The sequence below is a fragment of the Lissotriton vulgaris genome, chromosome 9, assembly GCF_964263255.1.
Source record: "Lissotriton vulgaris chromosome 9, aLisVul1.2, whole genome shotgun sequence".
Taxonomy (NCBI): domain Eukaryota; kingdom Metazoa; phylum Chordata; class Amphibia; order Caudata; family Salamandridae; genus Lissotriton; species Lissotriton vulgaris.
In genome coordinates, this window is record NC_141697.1 from 14,374,743 (window position 1) to 14,402,290 (window position 27,548).

The 27,548-nt window shown below is 47.1% G+C and overlaps 1 protein-coding gene across 1 annotated transcript in view; it reads right to left on the bottom strand.

Moving 5' to 3' along the window:
• MIPOL1 (mirror-image polydactyly 1) overlaps positions 1-27,548 on the bottom strand; it is a 561,381-nt gene that overhangs the window by 31,691 nt on the left and 502,142 nt on the right. The gene's annotated exons all lie outside the window — the stretch shown is intronic.

The window sequence follows — 27,548 nt, forward strand, 5'->3', positions numbered from 1 at the left end:
CACTGCAGAGTAAGAAAGCCCAATCCTGTTAAAGAGTGGCTTTAACAGGATTGGTCGCTAGATGTTAAAGGGTGGTTTTTTTACACCAGCTTAATTTGTGCCGGGGTGCTCGATCTAAAATAAGGAAATACAGGTGTGAGAGGCAAGAACTGAATCAAGATTTTTTACAATTTATTCGGAGACACAATTCCAAACAAGAATGTCACTTAATTATAAAGCTACATGGTTTTAGCAAAGAGCAAGTGTTAGAGACATATTTAAAAATGGAAAACCATGCAATTTCTAGGAGGCTTAAAGTCTTAATAATGCAATGATAGAAATACGTTTCGAAGTACAATGAATGATGCACAACCTTGTCAAAACTGAGAGGAATGAGAAGGCTTAACCGGGGACCACTGAGCGCGGGACTGAAGCAGTTTCACGGTGCAGGGTGGTCCGTCGAGCGAACTGTGGGCAGCTCTTTTATACTGATTCAATGAGGAAGAGCTTGACCACAAGTCCGTCACATGACAGGTGTGAGCTGTCAATCATATCAGAATGTGTACATTTATCAGAAAGGATGTGCGTCACTTCATAGGAAAGCGGAAGATTACAAAAGGGTAAAGGTCACATTCTCACGCCACGTAGCTTGTCTTTTAGTTACCTGAAGCTAGCAAAAACACAATAATATCGAAGAAAGTGAAAGATGGCACCTGGCCCCCACCCCGGTGCACCCCATGTGTTCCTCTTAGCTCGAGAACCGCACTCCGGGGACAACGAAGGAGTGGGGGCTCGGTGAGACGGGGCTGGGGCTGGCTGGTGTCATTTGCAGAGGAGATGTATTGTGACTTCATCAGAGGGGCATAGGGCCTACTGTGTTTAGAAATATTTCAAAACCGTATGGCCAATCTAACAGATTCCTATATGCTGGCTGCCATATGAGGGTCTCATGCTTCAGGTCTGGGGCAGAATTGGCCTAAGGCATTCATATGGCAAAACTGGACCCTGCATCAACCCTAGCAGACACCGCCAGTCTCCAGAGTAACAGAACCCGATCCTAGGAGAGACAGCCAATACAAAGAGTGACAGAACCTAGTAAAGAGTATGAGAACCCAATCCTGAGAGAGGCAGCCAATCCAAAGAGTGACAGAACCCAGTAAAGAGTAAGAGAACCCAATCCTAAGAGAGGCAGCCAATCCCCAGAGTGACAGAACCCAGTAAAGAGTAAGAGAACCCAATCCTGAGAGAGGCAGCCAATCCAAAGAGTGACAGAACCTAGTAAAGAGTAAGAGAACCCAATCCTAAGAGAGGCAGCCAATTCAAAGAGTGACAGAACCCAGTAAAGAGTAAGAGAACCCAATCTTAAGAGAGGCAGCCAATCCAAAGAGTGACACAACCCAGTAAAGAGTAAGAGAACCCAATCCTAAGAGAGGCAGACAATCCAAAGAGTGACAGAACCCAGTAAAGAGTAAGAGAGCCCAATCCTAAGAGAGGCAGCCAATCCAAAGAGTGACAGAACCCAGTAAAGAGTAAGAGAACCCAATCCTAAGAGAGGCAGCCAATCCAAAGAGTGACAGAACCCAGTAAAGTAAAGAGTAAGAGAACCCAATCCTAAGAGAGGCAGCCAATCCAAAGAGTGACAGAACCCAGTAAAGAGTAAGAGAACCCAATCCTAAGAGAGGCAGCCAGTCCAAAGAGTGACAGAACCCAGTAAAGAGTAAGGGAACCCAATCCTAAGAGAGGCAGCCAGTCCAAAGAGTGACAGAACCCAGTAAAGAGTAAGAGAACCCAATCCTAAGAGAGGCAGCCAATCCAAAGAGTGACAGAACCCAGTAAAGAGTAAGAGAACCCAATCCTAAGAGAGGCAGCCAATCGAAAGAGTGACAGAACCTAGTAAAGAGTAAGAGAACCCAATCCTAAGAGAGGCAGCCAATCCAAAGAGTGACAGAACCTAGTAAAGAGCAAGAGAACCCAATCCTAAGAGAGGCAGCAAATCCAAAGAGTGACAGACCCCAGTAAAGAGTAAGAGAACCCAATTCTAAGAGAGGCAGCCAGTCCAAAGAGTGACAGAACCCAGTAAAGAGTAAGAGAACCCAATCCTAACAGAGGCAGCCAAACCAAAGAGTGAGAGAACCCAGTAAAGAGTAAGAGAACCCAATCCTAAGAGAGGCAGCCAATCCCCAGAGTGACAGAACCCAGTGCAGAGTAAGAGAACCCAATCCTGAGAGAGGCAGCCAATCCAAAGAGTGACAGAACCCAGTAAAGAGAAAGAGTAAGAGAACCCAATCCTGAGAGAGGCAGCCAGTCCAAAGAGTGACAGAACCCAGTGCAGAGTAAGAGAACCCAATCCTGAGAGAGGCAGCCAATCCAAAGAGTGACAAAACCCAGTAAAGAGTAAGAGAACCCAATCCTGAGAGAGGCAGCCAATCCAAAGAGTGACAGAACCCAGTAAAGAGTAAGAGAACCCAATCCTAAGAGAGGCAGCCAGTCCAAAGAGTGACAGAACCCAGTAAAGAGTAAGAGAACCCAATCCTAAGAGAGGGAGCCAATCCAAAGAGTGACAGAACCCAGTAAAGAGTAAGAGAACCCAATCCTAAGCGAGGCAGCCAATCCAAAGAGTGACAGAACCCAGTAAATAGTAAGAGAACCCAATCCTATGAGAGGCAGCCAATTCCCAGAGTAACATAACCCAGTAAAGAGTAAGAGAACCCAATCCTGAGAGAGGCAGCAAATCCAAAGAGTGATAGAACCTAGTAAAGAATAAGAGAACCCAATCCTGAGAGAGGCAGCCAATTCCCAGAGTAACATAACCCAGTAAAGAGTAAGAGAACCCAATCCTGAGAGAGGCAGCAAATCCAAAGAGTGACAGAACCTAGTAAAGAGTAAGAGAACCCAATCCTGAGAGAGGCAGCCAATCCAAAAAGTGACATAACCCAGTGCAGAGTAAGAGAACCCAATCCTAAGAGAGGCAGCCAATCCAAAGAGTGACAGAACCAAGTAAAGAGTAAGAGAACCCAATCCTAAGAGAGGCAGCCAATCCCCAGAGTGACAGAACCCAGTAAAGAGTAAGAGAACCCAATCCAGAGAGAGGCAGCCAATCCAAAGAGTGACAGAACCCAGTGAAGAGTAAGAGAACCCAATCCTAAGAGAGGCAGCCAATCCAAAGAGTGACAGAACCCAGTAAAGAGTAAGAGAACCCAATCCTAAGAGAGGCAGCCAATCCAAAGAGTGACAGAACCCAGTAAAGAGTAAGGGAACCCAATCCTAGGAGAGGCAGGCAGTCCAAAGAGTGACAGAACCCAGTAAAGAGTAAGAGAACCCAATCCTAAGAGAGGCAGCCAATCCAAAGAGTGACAGAACCCCGTAAAGAGTAAGAGAACCTAATCCTAAGAGAGGCAGCCAGTCCAAAGAGTGACAGAACCCAGTAAAGAGTAAGAGAACCCAATCCTAAGAGAGGGAGCCAATCCAAAGAGTGACAGAACCCAGTAAAGAGTAAGAGAACCCAATCCTAAGAGAGGCAGCCAATCCAAAGAGTGACAGAACCCAGTAAAGAGTAAGAGAACCCAATCCTATGAGAGGCAGCAAATCCAAAGAGTGACATAACCCAGTAAAGAGTAAGAGAACCCAATCCTGAGAGAGGCAGCCAATCCAAAGAGTGACAAAACCCAGTAAAGAGTAAGAGAACCCAATCCTGAGAGAGGCAGCCAATCCCTAGAGTGACAGAACCAGTAAAGAGTAAGAGAACCCAATCCTAAGAGAGGCAGCCAATCCAAAGAGTGACAGAACCTAGTAAAGAGTAAGAGAACCCAATCCTAAGAGAGGCAGCCAATCCAAAGAGTGACAGAACCCAGTAAAGAGTAAGAGAACCCAATCCTAAGAGAGGCAGCCAATCCCCAGAGTGACAGAACCCAGTGCAGAGTAAGAGAACCCAATCCTAAGAGAGGCAGCCAATCCAAAGAGTGACAGAACCCAGTAAAGAGTAAGAGAACCCAATCCTGAGAGAGGCAGCCAATCCAAAGAGTGACAGAACCCAGTAAAGAGTAAGAGAACCCAATCCTGAGAGAGGCAGCCAATCCCTAGAGTGACAGAACCCAGTAAAGAGTAAGAGAACCCAGTCCTAAGAGAGGCAGCCAATCCAAAGAGTGACAGAACCCAGTAAAGAGTAAGAGAACCCAATCCTGAGAGAGGCAGCCAATCCAAAGAGTGACAGAACCTAGTGCAGAGTAAGAGAACCCAATCCTGAGAGAGGCAGCCAATCCAAAGAGTGACAGAACCTAGTGCAGAGTAAGAGAACCCAATCCTAAGAGAGGCAGCCAATCCAAAGAGTGACAGAACCTAGTAAAGAGTAAGAGAACCCAATCCTGAGAGAGGCAGCCAATTCCCAGAGTAACATAACCCAGTAAAGAGTAAGAGAACCCAATCCTGAGAGAGGCAGCAAATCCAAAGAGTGACAGAACCTAGTAAAGAGTAAGAGAACCCAATCCTGAGAGAGGCAGCCAATCCAAAGAGTGACAGAACCCAGTAAAGAGTAAGAGAACCCAATCCTAAGAGAGGCAGCCAATCCAAAGAGTGACAGAACCCAGTAAAGAGTAAGAGAACCCAATCCTAAGAGAGGCAGCCAATCCCTAGAGTGACAGAACCTAGTAAAGAGTAAGGGAACCCAATCCTGCGAGAGGCAGCCAATCCAAAGAGTGACAGAACCTAGTGCAGAGTAAGAGAACCCAATCCTGAGAGAGGCAGCCAATCCAAAGAGTGACAGAACCTAGTGCAGAGTAAGAGAACCCAATCCTAAGAGAGGCAGCCAATCCAAAGAGTGACAGAACCTAGTAAAGAGTAACAGAACCCAATCCTGAGAGAGGCAGCCAATTCCCAGAGTAACATAATCCAGGAAAGAGTAAGAGAACCCAATCCTGAGAGAGGCAGCAAATCCAAAGAGTGACAGAACCTAGTAAAGAGTAACAGAACCCAATCCTGAGAGAGGCAGCCAATCCAAAGAGTGACAGAACCCAGTAAAGAGTAAGAGAACCCAATCCTAAGAGAGGTAGCCAATCCAAAGAGTGACAGAACCCAGTAAAGAGTAAGAGAACCCAATCCTAAGAGAGGCAGCCAATCCCCAGAGTGACAGAACCCAGTAAAGAGTAAGAGAACCCAATCCTGAGAGAGGCAGCCAATCCCTAGAGTGACAGAACCCAGTAAAGAGTAAGAGAACCCAATCCCAAGAGAGGCAGCCAATCCAAAGAGTGACAGAACCCAGTGCAGAGTAAGAGAACCCAATCCTGAGAGAGGCAGCCAATCCAAAGAGTGACAGAACCCAGTAAAGAGTAAGAGAACCCAATCCTGAGAGAGGCAGCCAATCCCTAGAGTGACAGAACCCAGTAAAGAGTAAGAGAACCCAATCCTAAGAGAGGCAGCCAATCCAAAGAGTGACAGAACCCAGTAAAGAGTAAGAGAACCCAATCCTGAGAGAGGCAGCCAATCCAAAGAGTGACAGAACCCAGTAAAGTGTAAGAGAACCCAATCCTGAGAGAGGCAGCCAATCCAAAGAGTGACAGAACCCAGTAAAGAGTAAGAGAACGGAATCCTGCGAGAGGCAGCCAATCCCTAGAGTGACAGAACCTAGTAAAGAGTAAGAGAACCCAATCCTGCGAGAGGCAGCCAATCCAAAGAGTGACAGAACCTAGTGCAGAGTAAGAGAACCCAATCCTGAGAGAGGCAGCCAATTCAAAGAGTGACAGAACCGAGTGCAGAGTAAGAGAACCCAATCCTAAGAGAGGCAGCCAATCCAAAGAGTGACAGAACCTAGTAAAGAGTAACAGAACCCAATCCTGAGAGAGGCAGCCAATTCCCAGAGTAACATAACCCAGTAAAGAGTAAGAGAACCCAATCCTGAGAGAGGCAGCACATCCAAAGAGTGACAGAACCTAGTAAAGAGTAACAGAACCCAATCCTGAGAGAGGCAGCCAATCCAAAGAGTGACAGAACCCAGTAAAGAGTAAGAGAACCCAATCCTAAGAGAGGTAGCCTATCCAAAGAGTGACAGAACCCAGTAAAGAGTAAGAGAACCCAATCCTAAGAGAGGCAGCCAATCCCCAGAGTGACAGAACCCAGTGCAGAGTAAGAGAACCCAATCATAAGAGAGGCAGCCAATCCAAAGAGTGACAGAACTCAGTAAAGAGTAAGAGAACCCAATCCTGAGAGAGGCAGCCAATCCAAAGAGTGACAGAACCCAGTAAAGAGTAAGAGGACCCAATCCTAAGAGAGGCAGCCAATCCAAAGAGTGACAGAACCCAGTAAAGAGTAAGAGAACCCAATCCTAAGAGAGGCAGCCAATCGAAAGAGTGACAGAACCTAGTAAAGAGTAAGAGAACCCAATCCTAAGAGAGGCAGCCAATCCAAAGAGTGACATAACCTAGTAAAGAGCAAGAGAACCCAATCCTAAGAGAGGCAGCAAATCCAAAGAGTGACAGACCCCAGTAAAGAGTAAGAGAACCCAATTCTAAGAGAGGCAGCCAGTCCAAAGAGTGACAGAACCCAGTAAAGAGTAAGAGAACCCAATCCTAACAGAGGCAGCCAAACCAAAGGGTGACAGAACCCAGTAAAGAGTAAGAGAACCCAATCCTAAGAGAGGCAGCCAATCCCCAGAGTGACAGAACCCAGTGCAGAGTAAGAGAACCCAATCCTGAGAGAGGCAGCCAATCCAAAGAGTGACAGAACCCAGTAAAGAGAAAGAGTAAGAGAACCCAATCCTGAGAGAGGCAGCCAGTCCAAAGAGTGACAGAACCCAGTGCAGAGTAAGAGAACCAAATCCTGAGAGAGGCAGCCTATCCAAAGAGTGACAAAACCCAGTAAAGAGTAAGAGAACCCAATCCTGAGAGAGGCAGCCAATCCAAAGAGTGACAGAACCCAGTAAAGAGTAAGAGAACCCAATCCTGCGAGAGGCAGCCAATCCCTAGAGTGAAAGAACCTAGTAAAGAGTAAGAGAACCCAATCCTGCGAGAGGCAGCCAATCCCTAGAGTGACAGAACCTAGTAAAGAGTAAGAGAACCCAATCCTGAGAGAGGCAGCCAATCCAAAGAGTGACAGAACCTAGTGCAGAGTAAAAGAACCCAATCCTAAGAGAGGCAGCCAATCCAAAGAGTGACAGAACCTAGTAAAGAGTAAGAGAACCCAATCCTGAGAGAGGCAGCCAATTCCCAGAGTAACATAACCCAGTAAAGAGTAAGAGAACCCAATCCTGAGAGAGGCAGCAACTCCAAAGAGTGACAGAACCTAGTAAAGAGTAAGAGAACCCAATCCTGAGAGAGGCAGCCAATCCAAAGAGTGACAGAACCCAGTAAAGAGTAAGAGAACCCAATCCCAAGAGAGGCAGCCAATCCAAAGAGTGACAGAACCCAGTGCAGAGTAAGAGAACCCAATCCTAAGAGAGGCAGCCAATCCAAAGAGTGACAGAACCAAGTAAAGAGTAAGAGAACCCAATCCTAAGAGAGGCAGCCAATCCCCAGAGTGACAGAACCCAGTAAAGAGTAAGAGAACCCAATCCTGAGAGAGGCAGCCAATCCAAAGAGTGACAGAACCCAGTAAAGAGTAAGAGAACCCAATCCTAAGAGAGGCAGCCAATCCAAAGAGTGACAGAACCCAGTAAAGAGTAAGAGAACCCAATCCTAAGAGAGGCAGCCAATCCAAAGAGTGACAGAACCCAGTAAAGAGTAAGGGAACCCAATCATAGGAGAGGCAGGCAGTCCAAAGAGTGACAGAACCCAGTAAAGAGTAAGAGAACCCAATCCTAAGAGAGGCAGCCAATCCAAAGAGTGACAGAACCCAGTAAAGAGTAAGAGAACCCAATCCTAAGAGAGGCAGCCAGTCCAAAGAGTGACAGAACCCAGTAAAGAGTAAGAGAACTCAATCCTAAGAGAGGGAGCCAATCCAAAGAGTGACAGAACCCAGTAAAGAGTAAGAGAACCCAATCCTAAGAGAGGCAGCCAATCCAAAGAGTGACAAAACCCAGTAAAGAGTAAGAGAACCCAATCCTGAGAGAGGCAGCCAATCCCTAGAGTGACAGAACCAGTAAAGAGTAAGAGAACCCAATCCTAAGAGAGGCAGCCAATCCAAAGAGTGACAGAACCTAGTAAAGAGTAAGAGAACCCAATCCTAAGAGAGGCAGCCAATTCAAAGAGTGACAGAACCCAGTAAAGAGTAAGAGAACCCAATCCTAAGAGAGGCAGCCAATCCAAAGAGTGACAGAACCCAGTAAAGAGTAAGAGAACCCAATCCTAAGAGAGGCAGCCAATCCAAAGAGTGACAGAACCCAGTAAAGAGTAAGTGAACCCAATCCTAAGAGAGGCAGCCAGTCCAAAGAGTGACAGAACCCAGTAAAGAGTAAGGGAACCCAATCCTAAGAGAGGCAGCCAGTCCAAAGAGTGACAGAACCCAGTAAAGAGTAGGAGAACACAATCCTAAGAGAGGCAGCCAATTCAAAGAGTGACAGAACCCAGTAAAGAGTAAGAGAACCCAATCCTAAGAGAGGCAGCCAATCCCCAGAGTGACAGAACCCAGTGCAGAGTAAGAGAACCCAATCCTGAGAGAGGCAGCCAATCCAAAGAGTGACCGAAGCCAGTAAAGAGAAAGAGTAAGAGAACCCAATCCTGAGAGAGGCAGCCAGTCCAAAGAGTGACAGAACCCAGTGCAGAGTAAGAGAACCCAATCCTGAGAGAGGCAGCCAATCCAAAGAGTGACAGAACCCAGTAAAGAGTAAGAGAACCCAATCCTGCGAGAGGCAGCCAATCCCTAGAGTGACAGAGCCTAGTAAAGAGTAAGAGAACCCAATCCTGCGGGAGGCAGCCAATCCCTAGAGTGATAGAACCTAGTAAAGAGTAAGAGAACCCAATCCTGCGAGAGGCAGCCAATCCAAAGAGTGACAGAACCCAGTAAAGAGTAAGAGAATCCAATCCTGAGAGAGGCAGCCAATCCAAAGAGTGACAGAACCCAGTAAAGAGTAAGAGAACCCAATCCTGAGAGAGGCAGCCAATCCAAAGAGTGACAGAACCCAGTAAAGAGTAAGAGAACCCAATCCCGAGAGAGGCAGCAAATCCCCAGAGTGACAGAACCCAGTAAAGAGTAAGAGAACCCAATTCTGAGAGAGGCAGCCAGTCCAAAGAGTGACAGAACCCAGTAAAGAGTAAGAGAACCCAATCCTAAGAGAGGCAGCCAATCCCCAGAGTGACAGAACCCAGTAAAGAGTAAGAGAATCCAATCCTGAGAGAGGCAGCAAATCCCCAGAGTGACAGAACCCAGCAAAGTGTAAGAGAACCCAATCCTGAGAGAGGAAGCCAATCCAAAGAGTGATAGAACCCAGTAAAGAGTACGAGAACCCAATCCTGAGAGAGGCAGCAAATCCAAAGAGTGACAGAACCTAGTAAAGAGTAAGAGAACCCAATCCTAAGAGGCAGCCAATCCCTAGAGTGACAGAACCCAGTGCAGAGTAAGAGAACCCAATCCTAAGAGAGGCAGCCAATCCAAAGAGTGACAGAACCCAGTAAAGAGTAAGAGAACCCAATCCTAAGAGAGGCAGCCAATCCAAAGAGTGACAGAACCCAGTAAAGAGTAAGTGAACCCAATCCTAAGAGAGGCAGCCAGTCCAAAGAGTGACAGAACCCAGTAAAGAGTAAGGGAACCCAATCCTAAGAGAGGCAGCCAGTCCAAAGAGTGACAGAACCCAGTAAAGAGTAGGAGAACACAATCCTAAGAGAGGCAGCCAATTCAAAGAGTGACAGAACCCAGTAAAGAGTAAGAGAACCCAATCCTAAGAGAGGCAGCCAATCCAAAGAGTGACAGAACCTAGTAAAGAGTAAGAGAACCCAATCCTAAGATAGGCAGCCAATCCCCAGAGTGACAGAACCCAGTGCAGAGTAAGAGAACCCAATCCTAAGAGAGCAAGCCAATCCAAAGAGTGACAAAACCCAGTAAAGAGTAAGAGAACCCAATCCTGAGAGAGGCAGCCAATCCAAAGAGTGACAGAACCCAGTAAAGAGTAAGAGAACCCAATCCTAAGAGAGGCAGCCAATCCAAAGAGTGACAGAACCTAGTAAAGAGTAAGAGAACCCAATCCTAAGAGAGGCAACCAATCCGCAGAGTGACAGAACCCAGTAAAGAGTAAGAGAACCCAATCCTAAGAGAGGCAGCCAATCCCTAGAGTGACAGAACCCAGTAAAGAGTAAGAGAACCCAATCCTAAGAGAGGCAGCCAATCCAAAGAGTGACAGAACCCAGTAAAGAGTAAGAGAACCCAATCCTAAGAGAGGCAGCCAATCCAAAGAGTGATAGAACCAAGTAAAGAGTAAGAGAACCCAATCCTAAGAGAGGCAGCCAATCCCCAGAGTGACAGAACCCAGTAAAGAGTAAGAGAACCCAATCCTGAGAGAGGCAGCCAATCCAAAGAGTGACAGAACCCAGTAAAGAGTAAGAGAACCCAATCCTAAGAGAGGCAGCCAATCCAAAGAGTGACAGAACCCATGTAAAGAGTAAGAGAACCCAATCCTAAGAGAGGCAGCCAATCCAAAGAGTGACAGAACCCAGTAAAGAGTAAGAGAACCCAATCCTAAGAGAGGCAGCCAGTCCAAAGAGTGACAGAACCCAGTAAAGAGTAAGCGAACCCAATCCAAGGAGAGGCAGGCAGTCCAAAGAGTGACAGAACCCAGTAAAGAGTAAGGGAACCCAATCCTAGGAGAGGCAGGCAGTCCAAAGAGTGACAGAACCCAGTAAAGTAAAGAGTAAGAGAACCCAATCCTAAGAGAGGCAGCCAATCCAAAGAGTGACAGAACCCAGTAAAGAGTAAGAGAACCCAATCCTAAGAGAGGCAGCCAGTCCAAAGAGTGACAGAACCCAGTAAAGAGTAAGGGAACCCAATCCTAAGAGAGGCAGCCAGTCCAAAGAGTGACAGAACCCAGTAAAGAGTAAGAGAACCCAATCCTAAGAGAGGCAGCCAGTCCAAAGAGTGACAGAACCCAGTAAAGAGTAAGGGAACCCAATCCTAAGAGAGGCAGCCAGTCCAAAGAGTGACAGAACCCAGTAAAGAGTAAGAGAACCCAATCCTAAGAGAGGCAGCCAATCCAAAGAGTGACAGAACCCAGTAAAGAGTAAGAGAACCCAATCCTAAGAGAGGCAGCCAATCGAAAGAGTGACAGAACCTAGTAAAGAGTAAGAGAACCCAATCCTAAGAGAGGCAGCCAATCCAAAGAGTGACAGAACCTAGTAAAGAGCAAGAGAACCCAATCCTAAGAGAGGCAGCAAATCCAAAGAGTGACAGACCCCAGTAAAGAGTAAGAGAACCCAATTCTAAGAGAGGCAGCCAGTCCAAAGAGTGACAGAACCCAGTAAAGAGTAAGAGAACCCAATCCTAACAGAGGCAGCCAAACCAAAGAGTGAGAGAACCCAGTAAAGAGTAAGAGAACCCAATCCTAAGAGAGGCAGCCAATCCCCAGAGTGACAGAACCCAGTGCAGAGTAAGAGAACCCAATCCTGAGAGAGGCAGCCAATCCAAAGAGTGACAGAACCCAGTAAAGAGAAAGAGTAAGAGAACCCAATCCTGAGAGAGGCAGCCAGTCCAAAGAGTGACAGAACCCAGTGCAGAGTAAGAGAACCCAATCCTGAGAGAGGCAGCCAATCCAAAGAGTGACAAAACCCAGTAAAGAGTAAGAGAACCCAATCCTGAGAGAGGCAGCCAATCCAAAGAGTGACAGAACCCAGTAAAGAGTAAGAGAACCCAATCCTAAGAGAGGCAGCCAGTCCAAAGAGTGACAGAACCCAGTAAAGAGTAAGAGAACCCAATCCTAAGAGAGGGAGCCAATCCAAAGAGTGACAGAACCCAGTAAAGAGTAAGAGAACCCAATCCTAAGAGAGGCAGCCAATCCAAAGAGTGACAGAACCCAGTAAATAGTAAGAGAACCCAATCCTAAGAGAGGCAGCCAATCCCCAGAGTGACAGAACCCAGTGCAGAGTAAGAGAACCCAATCCTGAGAGAGGCAGCCAATCCAAAGAGTGACAGAACCCAGTAAAGAGAAAGAGTAAGAGAACCCAACCCTGAGAGAGGCAGCCAGTCCAAAGAGTGACAGAACCCAGTGCAGAGTAAGAGAACCCAATCCTGAGAGAGGCAGCCAATCCAAAGAGTGACAAAACCCAGTAAAGAGTAAGAGAACCCAATCCTGAGAGAGGCAGCCAATCCAAAGAGTGACAGAACCCAGTAAAGAGTAAGAGAACCCAATCCTAAGAGAGGCAGCCAGTCCAAAGAGTGACAGAACCCAGTAAAGAGTAAGAGAACCCAATCCTAAGAGAGGGAGCCAATCCAAAGAGTGACAGAACCCAGTAAAGAGTAAGAGAACCCAATCCTAAGAGAGGCAGCCAATCCAAAGAGTGACAGAACCCAGTAAATAGTAAGAGAACCCAATCCTATGAGAGGCAGCCAATTCCCAGAGTAACATAACCCAGTAAAGAGTAAGAGAACCCAATCCTGAGAGAGGCAGCAAATCCAAAGAGTGACAGAACCTAGTAAAGAGTAAGAGAACCCAATCCAGAGAGAGGCAGCCAATTCCCAGAGTAACATAACCCAGTAAAGAGTAAGAGAACCCAATCCTGAGAGAGGCAGCAAATCCAAAGAGTGACAGAACCTAGTAAAGAGTAAGAGAACCCAATCCTGAGAGAGGCAGCCAATCCAAAGAGTGACAGAACCCAGTGCAGAGTAAGAGAACCCAATCCTAAGAGAGGCAGCCAATCCAAAGAGTGACAGAACCAAGTAAAGAGTAAGAGAACCCAATCCTAAGAGAGGCAGCCAATCCCCAGAGTGACAGAACCCAGTAAAGAGTAAGAGAACCCAATCCAGAGAGAGGCAGCCAATCCAAAGAGTAACAGAACCCAGTGAAGAGTAAGAGAACCCAATCCTAAGAGAGGCAGCCAATCCAAAGAGTGACAGAACCCAGTAAAGAGTAAGAGAACCCAATCCTAAGAGAGGCAGCCAATCCAAAGAGTGACAGAACCCAGTAAAGAGTAAGGGAACCCAATCCTAGGAGAGGCAGGCAGTCCAAAGAGTGACAGAACCCAGTAAAGAGTAAGAGAACCCAATCCTAAGAGAGGCAGCCAATCCAAAGAGTGACAGAACCCCGTAAAGAGTAAGAGAACCTAATCCTAAGAGAGGCAGCCAGTCCAAAGAGTGACAGAACCCAGTAAAGAGTAAGAGAACCCAATCCTAAGAGAGGGAGCCAATCCAAAGAGTGACAGAACCCAGTAAAGAGTAAGAGAACCCAATCCTAAGAGAGGCAGCCAATCCAAAGAGTGACAGAACCCAGTAAAGAGTAAGAGAACCCAATCCTATGAGAGGCAGCAAATCCAAAGAGTGACATAACCCAGTAAAGAGTAAGAGAACCCAATCCTGAGAGAGGCAGCCAATCCAAAGAGTGACAGAACCCAGTAAAGAGTAAGAGAACCCAATCCTGAGAGAGGCAGCCAATCCAAAGAGTGACAGAACCCATTAAAGAGTAAGAGAACGCAATCCTGCGAGAGGCAGTCAATCCCTAGAGTGACAGAACCTAGTAAAGAATAAGAGAACCCAATCCTGCGGGAGGCAGCCAATCCCTAGAGTGACAGAACCTAGTAAAGAGTAAGAGAACCCAATCCTGCGAGAGGCAGCCAATCCAAAGAGTGACAGAACCTAGTGCAGAGTAAGAGAACCCAATCCTGAGAGAGGCAGCCAATCCAAAGAGTGACAGAACCTAGTGCAGAGTAAGAGAACCCAATCCTAAGAGAGGCAGCCAATCCAAAGAGTGACAGAACCTAGTAAAGAGTAAGAGAACCCAATCCTGAGAGAGGCAGCCAATTCCCAGAGTAACATAACCCAGTAAAGAGTAAGAGAACCCAATCCTGAGAGAGGCAGCAAATCCAAAGAGTGACAGAACCTAGTAAAGAGTAAGAGAACCCAATCCTGAGAGAGGCAGCCAATCCAAAGAGTGACAGAACCCAGTAAAGAGTAAGAGAACCCAATCCTAAGAGAGGCAGCCAATCCAAAGAGTGACAGAACCCAGTAAAGAGTAAGAGAACCCAATCCTAAGAGAGGCAGCCAATCCCTAGAGTGACAGAACCTAGTAAAGAGTAAGGGAACCCAATCCTGCGAGAGGCAGCCAATCCAAAGAGTGACAGAACCTAGTGCAGAGTAAGAGAACCCAATCCTGAGAGAGGCAGCCAATCCAAAGAGTGACAGAACCTAGTGCAGAGTAAGAGAACCCAATCCTAAGAGAGGCAGCCAATCCAAAGAGTGACAGAACCTAGTAAAGAGTAACAGAACCCAATCCTGAGAGAGGCAGCCAATTCCCAGAGTAACATAACCCAGTAAAGAGTAAGAGAACCCAATCCTGAGAGAGGCAGCAAATCCAAAGAGTGACAGAACCTAGTAAAGAGTAACAGAACCCAATCCTGAGAGAGGCAGCCAATCCAAAGAGTGACAGAACCCAGTAAAGAGTAAGAGAACCCAATCCTAAGAGAGGTAGCCAATCCAAAGAGTGACAGAACCCAGTAAAGAGTAAGAGAACACAATCCTAAGAGAGGCAGCCAATCCCCAGAGTGACAGAACCCAGTAAAGAGTAAGAGAACCCAATCCTGAGAGAGGCAGCCAATCCCTAGAGTGACAGAACCCAGTAAAGAGTAAGAGAACCCAATCCCAAGAGAGGCAGCCAATCCAAAGAGTGACAGAACCCAGTAAAGTGTAAGAGAACTCAATCCTGAGAGAGGCAGCCAATCCAAAGAGTGACAGAACCCAGTAAAGAGTAAGAGAACCCAATCCTGAGAGAGGCAGCCAATCCCTAGAGTGACAGAACCCAGTAAAGAGTAAGAGAACCCAATCCTAAGAGAGGCAGCCAATCCAAAGAGTGACAGAACCCAGTAAAGAGTAAGAGAACCCAATCCTGAGAGAGGCAGCCAATCCAAAGAGTGACAGAACCCAGTAAAGTGTAGGAGAACTCAATCCTGAGAGAGGCAGCCAATCCAAAGAGTGACAGAACCCAGTAAAGAGTAAGAGAACGGAATCCTGCGAGAGGCAGCCAATCCCTAGAGTGACAGAACCTAGTAAAGAGTAAGAGAACCCAATCCTGCGAGAGGCAGCCAATCCAAAGAGTGACAGAACCTAGTGCAGAGTAAGAGAACCCAATCCTGAGAGAGGCAGCCAATTCAAAGAGTGACAGAACCGAGTGCAGAGTAAGAGAACCCAATCCTAGGAGAGGCAGCCAATCCAAAGAGTGACAGAACCTAGTAAAGAGTAACAGAACCCAATCCTGAGAGAGGCAGCCAATTCCCAGAGTAACATAACCCAGTAAAGAGTAAGAGAACCCAATCCTGAGAGAGGCAGCAAATCCAAAGAGTGACAGAACCTAGTAAAGAGTAACAGAACCCAATCCTGAGAGAGGCAGCCAATCCAAAGAGTGACAGAACCCAGTAAAGAGTAAGAGAACCCAATCCTAAGAGAGGTAGCCTATCCAAAGAGTGACAGAACCCAGTAAAGAGTAAGAGAACCCAATCCTAAGAGAGGCAGCCAATCCCCAGAGTGACAGAACCCAGTGCAGAGTAAGAGAACCCAATCATAAGAGAGGCAGCCAATCCAAAGAGTGACAGAACCCAGTAAAGAGTAAGAGAACCCAATCCTGAGAGAGGCAGCCAATCCAAAGAGTGACAGAACCCAGTAAAGAGTAAGAGAACCCAATCCTAAGAGAGGCAGCCAATCCAAAGAGTGACAGAACCCAGTAAAGAGTAAGAGAACCCAATCCTAAGAGAGGCAGCCAATCGAAAGAGTGACAGAACCTAGTAAAGAGTAAGAGAACCCAATCCTAAGAGAGGCAGCCAATCCAAAGAGTGACAGAACCTAGTAAAGAGCAAGAGAACCCAATCCTAAGAGAGGCAGCAAATCCAAAGAGTGACAGACCCCAGTAAAGAGTAAGAGAACCCAATTCTAAGAGAGGCAGCCAGTCCTAAGAGTGACAGAACCCAGTAAAGAGTAAGAGAACCCAATCCTAACAGAGGCAGCCAAACCAAAGGGTGACAGAACCCAGTAAAGAGTAAGAGAACCCAATCCTAAGAGAGGCAGCCAATCCCCAGAGTGACAGAACCCAGTGCAGAGTAAGAGAACCCAATCCTGAGAGAGGCAGCCAATCCAAAGAGTGACAGAACCCAGTAAAGAGAAAGAGTAAGAGAACCCAATCCTGAGAGAGGCAGCCAGTCCAAAGAGTGACAGAACCCAGTGCAGAGTAAGAGAACCCAATCCTGAGAGAGGCAGCCTATCCTAAGAGTGACAAAACCCAGTAAAGAGTAAGAGAACCCAATCCTGAGAGAGGCAGCCAATCCAAAGAGTGACAGAACCCAGTAAAGAGTAAGAGAACCCAATCCTGCGAGAGGCAGCCAATCCCTAGAGTGAAAGAACCTAGTAAAGAGTAAGAGAACCCAATCCTGCGAGAGGCAGCCAATCCCTAGAGTGACAGAACCTAGTAAAGAGTAAGAGAACCCAATCCTGAGAGAGGCAGCCAATCCAAAGAGTGACAGAACCCAGTAAAGAGTAAGAGAACCCAATCCTGCGAGAGGCAGCCAATCCCTAGAGTGAAAGAACCTAGTAAAGAGTAAGAGAACCCAATCCTGAGAGAGGCAGCCAATCCAAAGAGTGACAGAACCTAGTGCAGAGTAAAAGAACCCAATCCTAAGAGAGGCAGCCAATCCATAGAGTGACAGAACCTAGTAAAGAGTAAGAGAACCCAATCCTGAGAGAGGCAGCCAATTCCCAGAGTAACATAACCCAGTAAAGAGTAAGAGAACCCAATCCTGAGAGAGGCAGCAACTCCAAAGAGTGACAGAACCTAGTAAAGAGTAAGAGAACCCAATCCTGAGAGAGGCAGCCAATCCAAAGAGTGACAGAACCCAGTAAAGAGTAAGAGAACCCAATCCCAAGAGAGGCAGCCAATCCAAAGAGTGACAGAACCCAGTGCAGAGTAAGAGAACCCAATCCTAAGAGAGGCAGCCAATCCAAAGAGTGACAGAACCAAGTAAAGAGTAAGAGAACCCAATCCTAAGAGAGGCAGCCAATCCCCAGAGTGACAGAACCCAGTAAAGAGTAAGAGAACCCAATCCTGAGAGAGGCAGCCAATCCAAAGAGTGACAGAACCCAGTAAAGAGTAAGAGAACCCAATCCTAAGAGAGGCAGCCAATCCAAAGAGTGACAGAACCCGGTAAAGAGTAAGAGAACCCAATCCTAAGAGAGGCAGCCAATCCAAAGAGTGACAGAACCCAGTAAAGAGTAAGGGAACCCAATCCTAGGAGAGGCAGGCAGTCCAAAGAGTGACAGAACCCAGTAAAGAGTAAGAGAACCCAATCCTAAGAGAGGCAGCCAATCCAAAGAGTGACAGAACCCAGTAAAGAGTAAGAGAACCCAATCCTAAGAGAGGCAGCCAGTCCAAAGAGTGACAGAACCCAATAAAGAGTAAGAGAACTCAATCCTAAGAGAGGGAGCCAATCCAAAGAGTGACAGAACCCAGTAAAGAGTAAGAGAACCCAATCCTAAGAGAGGCAGCCAATCCAAAGAGTGACAGAACCCAGTAAAGAGTAAGAGAACCCAATCCTATGAGAGGCAGCAAATCCAAAGAGTGACATAACCCAGTAAAGAGTAAGAGAACCCAATCCTGAGAGAGGCAGCCAATCCAAAGAGTGACAGAACCCAGTAAAGAGTAAGGGAACCCAATCCTAGGAGAGGCAGGCAGTCCAAAGAGTGACAGAACCCAGTAAAGAGTAAGAGAACCCAATCCTAAGAGAGGCAGCCAATCCAAAGAGTGACAGAACCCAGTAAAGAGTAAGAGAACCCAATCCTAAGAGAGGCAGCCAGTCCAAAGAGTGACAGAACCCAGTAAAGAGTAAGAGAACTCAATCCTAAGAGAGGGAGCCAATCCAAAGAGTGACAGAACCCAGTAAAGAGTAAGAGAACCCAATCCTAAGAGAGGCAGCCAATCCCCAGAGTGACAGAACCCAGTGCAGAGTAAGAGAACCCAATCCTGAGAGAGGCAGCCAATCCAAAGAGTGACCGAAGCCAGTAAAGAGAAAGAGTAAGAGAACCCAATCCTGAGAGAGGCAGCCAGTCCAAAGAGTGACAGAACCCAGTGCAGAGTAAGAGAACCCAATCCTGAGAGAGGCAGCCAATCCAAAGAGTGACAGAACCCAGTAAAGAGTAAGAGAACCCAATCCTGCGAGAGGCAGCCAATCCCTAGAGTGACAGAGCCTAGTAAAGAGTAAGAGAACCCAATCCTGCGGGAGGCAGCCAATCCCTAGAGTGATAGAACCTAGTAAAGAGTAAGAGAACCCAATCCTGCGAGAGGCAGCCAATCCAAAGAGTGACAGAACCCAGTAAAGAGTAAGAGAATCCAATCCTGAGAGAGGCAGCCAATCCAAAGAGTGACAGAACCCAGTAAAGAGTAAGAGAACCCAATCCTGAGAGAGGCAGCCAATCCAAAGAGTGACAGAACCCAGTAAAGAGTAAGAGAACCCAATCCCGAGAGAGGCAGCAAATCCCCAGAGTGACAGAACCCAGTAAAGAGTAAGAGAACCCAATTCTGAGAGAGGCAGCCAGTCCAAAGAGTGACAGAACCCAGTAAAGAGTAAGAGAACCCAATCCTAAGAGAGGCAGCCAATCCCCAGAGTGACAGAACCCAGTAAAGAGTAAGAGAATCCAATCCTGAGAGAGGCAGCAAATCCCCAGAGTGACAGAACCCAGCAAAGTGTAAGAGAACCCAATCCTGAGAGAGGAAGCCAATCCAAAGAGTGATAGAACCCAGTAAAGAGTACGAGAACCCAATCCTGAGAGAGGCAGCAAATCCAAAGAGTGACAGAACCTAGTAAAGAGTAAGAGAACCCAATCCTAAGAGGCAGCCAATCCCTAGAGTGACAGAACCCAGTGCAGAGTAAGAGAACCCAATCCTAAGAGAGGCAGCCAATCCAAAGAGTGACAGAACCCAGTAAAGAGTAAGAGAACCCAATCCTAAGAGAGGCAGCCAATCCAAAGAGTGACAGAACCCAGTAAAGAGTAAGTGAACCCAATCCTAAGAGAGGCAGCCAGTCCAAAGAGTGACAGAACCCAGTAAAGAGTAAGGGAACCCAATCCTAAGAGAGGCAGCCAGTCCAAAGAGTGACAGAACCCAGTAAAGAGTAGGAGAACACAATCCTAAGAGAGGCAGCCAATTCAAAGAGTGACAGAACCCAGTAAAGAGTAAGAGAACCCAATCCTAAGAGAGGCAGCCAATCCCCAGAGTGACAGAACCCAGTGCAGAGTAAGAGAACCCAATCCTGAGAGAGGCAGCCAATCCAAAGAGTGACCGAACCCAGTAAAGAGAAAGAGTAAGAGAACCCAATCCTGAGAGAGGCAGCCAGTCCAAAGAGTGACAGAACCCAGTGCAGAGTAAGAGAACCCAATCCTGAGAGAGGCAGCCAATCCAAAGAGTGACAGAACCCAGTAAAGAGTAAGAGAACCCAATCCTGCGAGAGGCAGCCAATCCCTAGAGTGACAGAGCCTAGTAAAGAGTAAGAGAGCCCAATCCTGCGGGAGGCAGCCAATCCCTAGAGTGATAGAACCTAGTAAAGAGTAAGAGAACCCAATCCTAAGAGAGGCAGCCAGTCCAAAGAGTGACAGAACCCAGTAAAGAGTAAGAGAACCCAATCCTAAGAGAGGGAGCCAATCCAAAGAGTGACAGAACCCAGTAAAGAGTAAGAGATCCCAATCCTAAGAGAGGCAGCCAATCCAAAGAGTGACAGAACCTAGTAAAGAGTAAGAGAACCCAATCCTAAGATAGGCAGCCAATCCCCAGAGTGACAGAACCCAGTGCAGAGTAAGAGAACCCAATCCTAAGAGAGCAAGCCAATCCAAAGAGTGACAAAACCCAGTAAAGAGTAAGAGAACCCAATCCTGAGAGAGGCAGCCAATCCAAAGAGTGACAGAACCCAGTAAAGAGTAAGAGAACCCAATCCTAAGAGAGGCAGCCAATCCCCAGAGTGACAGAACCCAGTGCAGAGTAAGAGAACCCAATCCTGAGAGAGGCAGCCAATCCAAAGAGTGACAGAACCCAGTAAAGAGAAAGAGTAAGAGAACCCAATCCTGAGAGAGGCAGCCAGTCCAAAGAGTGACAGAACCCAGTAAAGAGTAAGAGAACCCAATCCTAACAGAGGCAGCCAAACCAAAGAGTGAGAGAACCCAGTAAAGAGTAAGAGAACCCAATCCTAAGAGAGGCAGCCAATCCCCAGAGTGACAGAACCCAGTGCAGAGTAAGAGAACCCAATCCTGAGAGAGGCAGCCAATCCAAAGAGTGACAGAACCCAGTAAAGAGAAAGAGTAAGAGAACCCAATCCTGAGAGAGGCAGCCAGTCCAAAGAGTGACAGAACCCAGTGCAGAGTAAGAGAACCCAATCCTGAGAGAGGCAGCCAATCCAAAGAGTGACAAAACCCAGTAAAGAGTAAGAGAACCCAATCCTGAGAGAGGCAGCCAATCCAAAGAGTGACAGAACCCAGTAAAGAGTAAGAGAACCCAATCCTAAGAGAGGCAGCCAGTCCAAAGAGTGACAGAACCCAGTAAAGAGTAAGAGAACCCAATCCTAAGAGAGGGAGCCAATCCAAAGAGTGACAGAACCCAGTAAAGAGTAAGAGAACCCAATCCTAAGAGAGGAAGCCAATCCAAAGAGTGACAGAACCCAGTAAATAGTAAGAGAACCCAATCCTAAGAGAGGCAGCCAATCCCCAGAGTGACAGAACCCAGTGCAGAGTAAGAGAACCCAATCCTGAGAGAGGCAGCCAATCCAAAGAGTGACAGAACCCAGTAAAGAGAAAGAGTAAGAGAACCCAACCCTGAGAGAGGCAGCCAGTCCAAAGAGTGACAGAACCCAGTGCAGAGTAAGAGAACCCAATCCTGAGAGAGGCAGCCAATCCAAAGAGTGACAAAACCCAGTAAAGAGTAAGAGAACCCAATCCTGAGAGAGGCAGCCAATCCAAAGAGTGACAGAACCCAGTAAAGAGTAAGAGAACCCAATCCTAAGAGAGGCAGCCAGTCCAAAGAGTGACAGAACCCAGTAAAGAGTAAGAGAACCCAATCCTAAGAGAGGGAGCCAATCCAAAGAGTGACAGAACCCAGTAAAGAGTAAGAGAACCCAATCCTAAGAGAGGCAGCCAATCCAAAGAGTGACAGAACCCAGTAAATAGTAAGAGAACCCAATCCTATGAGAGGCAGCCAATTCCCAGAGTAACATAACCCAGTAAAGAGTAAGAGAACCCAATCCTGAGAGAGGCAGCAAATCCAAAGAGTGACAGAACCTAGTAAAGAGTAAGAGAACCCAATCCAGAGAGAGGCAGCCAATTCCCAGAGTAACATAACCCAGTAAAGAGTAAGAGAACCCAATCCTGAGAGAGGCAGCAAATCCAAAGAGTGACAGAACCTAGTAAAGAGTAAGAGAACCCAATCCTGAGAGAGGCAGCCAATCCAAAGAGTGACAGAACCCAGTGCAGAGTAAGAGAACCCAATCCTAAGAGAGGCAGCCAATCCAAAGAGTGACAGAACCAAGTAAAGAGTAAGAGAACCCAATCCTAAGAGAGGCAGCCAATCCCCAGAGTGACAGAACCCAGTAAAGAGTAAGAGAACCCAATCCAGAGAGAGGCAGCCAATCCAAAGAGTAACAGAACCCAGTGAAGAGTAAGAGAACCCAATCCTAAGAGAGGCAGCCAATCCAAAGAGTGACAGAACCCAGTAAAGAGTAAGAGAACCCAATCCTAAGAGAGGCAGCCAATCCAAAGAGTGACAGAACCCAGTAAAGAGTAAGGGAACCCAATCCTAGGAGAGGCAGGCAGTCCAAAGAGTGACAGAACCCAGTAAAGAGTAAGAGAACCCAATCCTAAGAGAGGCAGCCAATCCAAAGAGTGACAGAACCCCGTAAAGAGTAAGAGAACCTAATCCTAAGAGAGGCAGCCAGTCCAAAGAGTGACAGAACCCAGTAAAGAGTAAGAGAACCCAATCCTAAGAGAGGGAGCCAATCCAAAGAGTGACAGAACCCAGTAAAGAGTAAGAGAACCCAATCCTAAGAGAGGCAGCCAATCCAAAGAGTGACAGAACCCAGTAAAGAGTAAGAGAACCCAATCCTATGAGAGGCAGCAAATCCAAAGAGTGACATAACCCAGTAAAGAGTAAGAGAACCCAATCCTGAGAGAGGCAGCCAATCCAAAGAGTGACAGAACCCAGTAAAGAGTAAGAGAACCCAATCCTGAGAGAGGCAGCCAATCCAAAGAGTGACAGAACCCATTAAAGAGTAAGAGAACGCAATCCTGCGAGAGGCAGTCAATCCCTAGAGTGACAGAACCTAGTAAAGAATAAGAGAACCCAATCCTGCGGGAGGCAGCCAATCCCTAGAGTGACAGAACCTAGTAAAGAGTAAGAGAACCCAATCCTGCGAGAGGCAGCCAATCCAAAGAGTGACAGAACCTAGTGCAGAGTAAGAGAACCCAATCCTGAGAGAGGCAGCCAATCCAAAGAGTGACAGAACCTAGTGCAGAGTAAGAGAACCCAATCCTAAGAGAGGCAGCCAATCCAAAGAGTGACAGAACCTAGTAAAGAGTAAGAGAACCCAATCCTGAGAGAGGCAGCCAATTCCCAGAGTAACATAACCCAGTAAAGAGTAAGAGAACCCAATCCTGAGAGAGGCAGCAAATCCAAAGAGTGACAGAACCTAGTAAAGAGTAAGAGAACCCAATCCTGAGAGAGGCAGCCAATCCAAAGAGTGACAGAACCCAGTAAAGAGTAAGAGAACCCAATCCTAAGAGAGGCAGCCAATCCAAAGAGTGACAGAACCCAGTAAAGAGTAAGAGAACCCAATCCTAAGAGAGGCAGCCAATCCCTAGAGTGACAGAACCTAGTAAAGAGTAAGGGAACCCAATCCTGCGAGAGGCAGCCAATCCAAAGAGTGACAGAACCTAGTGCAGAGTAAGAGAACCCAATCCTGAGAGAGGCAGCCAATCCAAAGAGTGACAGAACCTAGTGCAGAGTAAGAGAACCCAATCCTAAGAGAGGCAGCCAATCCAAAGAGTGACAGAACCTAGTAAAGAGTAACAGAACCCAATCCTGAGAGAGGCAGCCAATTCCCAGAGTAACATAACCCAGTAAAGAGTAAGAGAACCCAATCCTGAGAGAGGCAGCAAATCCAAAGAGTGACAGAACCTAGTAAAGAGTAACAGAACCCAATCCTGAGAGAGGCAGCCAATCCAAAGAGTGACAGAACCCAGTAAAGAGTAAGAGAACCCAATCCTAAGAGAGGTAGCCAATCCAAAGAGTGACAGAACCCAGTAAAGAGTAAGAGAACCCAATCCTAAGAGAGGCAGCCAATCCCCAGAGTGACAGAACCCAGTAAAGAGTAAGAGAACCCAATCCTGAGAGAGGCAGCCAATCCCTAGAGTGACAGAACCCAGTAAAGAGTAAGAGAACCCAATCCCAAGAGAGGCAGCCAATCCAAAGAGTGACAGAACCCAGTAAAGTGTAAGAGAACTCAATCCTGAGAGAGGCAGCCAATCCAAAGAGTGACAGAACCCAGTAAAGAGTAAGAGAACCCAATCCTGAGAGAGGCAGCCAATCCCTAGAGTGACAGAACCCAGTAAAGAGTAAGAGAACCCAATCCTAAGAGAGGCAGCCAATCCAAAGAGTGACAGAACCCAGTAAAGAGTAAGAGAACCCAATCCTGAGAGAGGCAGCCAATCCAAAGAGTGACAGAACCCAGTAAAGTGTAGGAGAACTCAATCCTGAGAGAGGCAGCCAATCCAAAGAGTGACAGAACCCAGTAAAGAGTAAGAGAACGGAATCCTGCGAGAGGCAGCCAATCCCTAGAGTGACAGAACCTAGTAAAGAGTAAGAGAACCCAATCCTGCGAGAGGCAGCCAATCCAAAGAGTGACAGAACCTAGTGCAGAGTAAGAGAACCCAATCCTGAGAGAGGCAGCCAATTCAAAGAGTGACAGAACCGAGTGCAGAGTAAGAGAACCCAATCCTAGGAGAGGCAGCCAATCCAAAGAGTGACAGAACCTAGTAAAGAGTAACAGAACCCAATCCTGAGAGAGGCAGCCAATTCCCAGAGTAACATAACCCAGTAAAGAGTAAGAGAACCCAATCCTGAGAGAGGCAGCAAATCCAAAGAGTGACAGAACCTAGTAAAGAGTAACAGAACCCAATCCTGAGAGAGGCAGCCAATCCAAAGAGTGACAGAACCCAGTAAAGAGTAAGAGAACCCAATCCTAAGAGAGGTAGCCTATCCAAAGAGTGACAGAACCCAGTAAAGAGTAAGAGAACCCAATCCTAAGAGAGGCAGCCAATCCCCAGAGTGACAGAACCCAGTGCAGAGTAAGAGAACCCAATCATAAGAGAGGCAGCCAATCCAAAGAGTGACAGAACCCAGTAAAGAGTAAGAGAACCCAATCCTGAGAGAGGCAGCCAATCCAAAGAGTGACAGAACCCAGTAAAGAGTAAGAGAACCCAATCCTAAGAGAGGCAGCCAATCCAAAGAGTGACAGAACCCAGTAAAGAGTAAGAGAACCCAATCCTAAGAGAGGCAGCCAATCGAAAGAGTGACAGAACCTAGTAAAGAGTAAGAGAACCCAATCCTAAGAGAGGCAGCCAATCCAAAGAGTGACAGAACCTAGTAAAGAGCAAGAGAACCCAATCCTAAGAGAGGCAGCAAATCCAAAGAGTGACAGCCCCCAGTAAAGAGTAAGAGAACCCAATTCTAAGAGAGGCAGCCAGTCCTAAGAGTGACAGAACCCAGTAAAGAGTAAGAGAACCCAATCCTAACAGAGGCAGCCAAACCAAAGGGTGACAGAACCCAGTAAAGAGTAAGAGAACCCAATCCTAAGAGAGGCAGCCAATCCCCAGAGTGACAGAACCCAGTGCAGAGTAAGAGAACCCAATCCTGAGAGAGGCAGCCAATCCAAAGAGTGACAGAACCCAGTAAAGAGAAAGAGTAAGAGAACCCAATCCTGAGAGAGGCAGCCAGTCCAAAGAGTGACAGAACCCAGTGCAGAGTAAGAGAACCCAATCCTGAGAGAGGCAGCCTATCCTAAGAGTGACAAAACCCAGTAAAGAGTAAGAGAACCCAATCCTGAGAGAGGCAGCCAATCCAAAGAGTGACAGAACCCAGTAAAGAGTAAGAGAACCCAATCCTGCGAGAGGCAGCCAATCCCTAGAGTGAAAGAACCTAGTAAAGAGTAAGAGAACCCAATCCTGCGAGAGGCAGCCAATCCCTAGAGTGACAGAACCTAGTAAAGAGTAAGAGAACCCAATCCTGAGAGAGGCAGCCAATCCAAAGAGTGACAGAACCCAGTAAAGAGTAAGAGAACCCAATCCTGCGAGAGGCAGCCAATCCCTAGAGTGAAAGAACCTAGTAAAGAGTAAGAGAACCCAATCCTGAGAGAGGCAGCCAATCCAAAGAGTGACAGAACCTAGTGCAGAGTAAAAGAACCCAATCCTAAGAGAGGCAGCCAATCCATAGAGTGACAGAACCTAGTAAAGAGTAAGAGAACCCAATCCTGAGAGAGGCAGCCAATTCCCAGAGTAACATAACCCAGTAAAGAGTAAGAGAACCCAATCCTGAGAGAGGCAGCAACTCCAAAGAGTGACAGAACCTAGTAAAGAGTAAGAGAACCCAATCCTGAGAGAGGCAGCCAATCCAAAGAGTGACAGAACCCAGTAAAGAGTAAGAGAACCCAATCCCAAGAGAGGCAGCCAATCCAAAGAGTGACAGAACCCAGTGCAGAGTAAGAGAACCCAATCCTAAGAGAGGCAGCCAATCCAAAGAGTGACAGAACCAAGTAAAGAGTAAGAGAACCCAATCCTAAGAGAGGCAGCCAATCCCCAGAGTGACAGAACCCAGTAAAGAGTAAGAGAACCCAATCCTGAGAGAGGCAGCCAATCCAAAGAGTGACAGAACCCAGTAAAGAGTAAGAGAACCCAATCCTAAGAGAGGCAGCCAATCCAAAGAGTGACAGAACCCGGTAAAGAGTAAGAGAACCCAATCCTAAGAGAGGCAGCCAATCCAAAGAGTGACAGAACCCAGTAAAGAGTAAGGGAACCCAATCCTAGGAGAGGCAGGCAGTCCAAAGAGTGACAGAACCCAGTAAAGAGTAAGAGAACCCAATCCTAAGAGAGGCAGCCAATCCAAAGAGTGACAGAACCCAGTAAAGAGTAAGAGAACCCAATCCTAAGAGAGGCAGCCAGTCCAAAGAGTGACAGAACCCAATAAAGAGTAAGAGAACTCAATCCTAAGAGAGGGAGCCAATCCAAAGAGTGACAGAACCCAGTAAAGAGTAAGAGAACCCAATCCTAAGAGAGGCAGCCAATCCAAAGAGTGACAGAACCCAGTAAAGAGTAAGAGAACCCAATCCTATGAGAGGCAGCAAATCCAAAGAGTGACATAACCCAGTAAAGAGTAAGAGAACCCAATCCTGAGAGAGGCAGCCAATCCAAAGAGTGACAGAACCCAGTAAAGAGTAAGGGAACCCAATCCTAGGAGAGGCAGGCAGTCCAAAGAGTGACAGAACCCAGTAAAGAGTAAGAGAACCCAATCCTAAGAGAGGCAGCCAATCCAAAGAGTGACAGAACCCAGTAAAGAGTAAGAGAACCCAATCCTAAGAGAGGCAGCCAGTCCAAAGAGTGACAGAACCCAGTAAAGAGTAAGAGAACTCAATCCTAAGAGAGGGAGCCAATCCAAAGAGTGACAGAACCCAGTAAAGAGTAAGAGAACCCAATCCTAAGAGAGGCAGCCAATCCCCAGAGTGACAGAACCCAGTGCAGAGTAAGAGAACCCAATCCTGAGAGAGGCAGCCAATCCAAAGAGTGACCGAAGCCAGTAAAGAGAAAGAGTAAGAGAACCCAATCCTGAGAGAGGCAGCCAGTCCAAAGAGTGACAGAACCCAGTGCAGAGTAAGAGAACCCAATCCTGAGAGAGGCAGCCAATCCAAAGAGTGACAGAACCCAGTAAAGAGTAAGAGAACCCAATCCTGCGAGAGGCAGCCAATCCCTAGAGTGACAGAGCCTAGTAAAGAGTAAGAGAACCCAATCCTGCGGGAGGCAGCCAATCCCTAGAGTGATAGAACCTAGTAAAGAGTAAGAGAACCCAATCCTGCGAGAGGCAGCCAATCCAAAGAGTGACAGAACCCAGTAAAGAGTAAGAGAATCCAATCCTGAGAGAGGCAGCCAATCCAAAGAGTGACAGAACCCAGTAAAGAGTAAGAGAACCCAATCCTGAGAGAGGCAGCCAATCCAAAGAGTGACAGAACCCAGTAAAGAGTAAGAGAACCCAATCCCGAGAGAGGCAGCAAATCCCCAGAGTGACAGAACCCAGTAAAGAGTAAGAGAACCCAATTCTGAGAGAGGCAGCCAGTCCAAAGAGTGACAGAACCCAGTAAAGAGTAAGAGAACCCAATCCTAAGAGAGGCAGCCAATCCCCAGAGTGACAGAACCCAGTAAAGAGTAAGAGAATCCAATCCTGAGAGAGGCAGCAA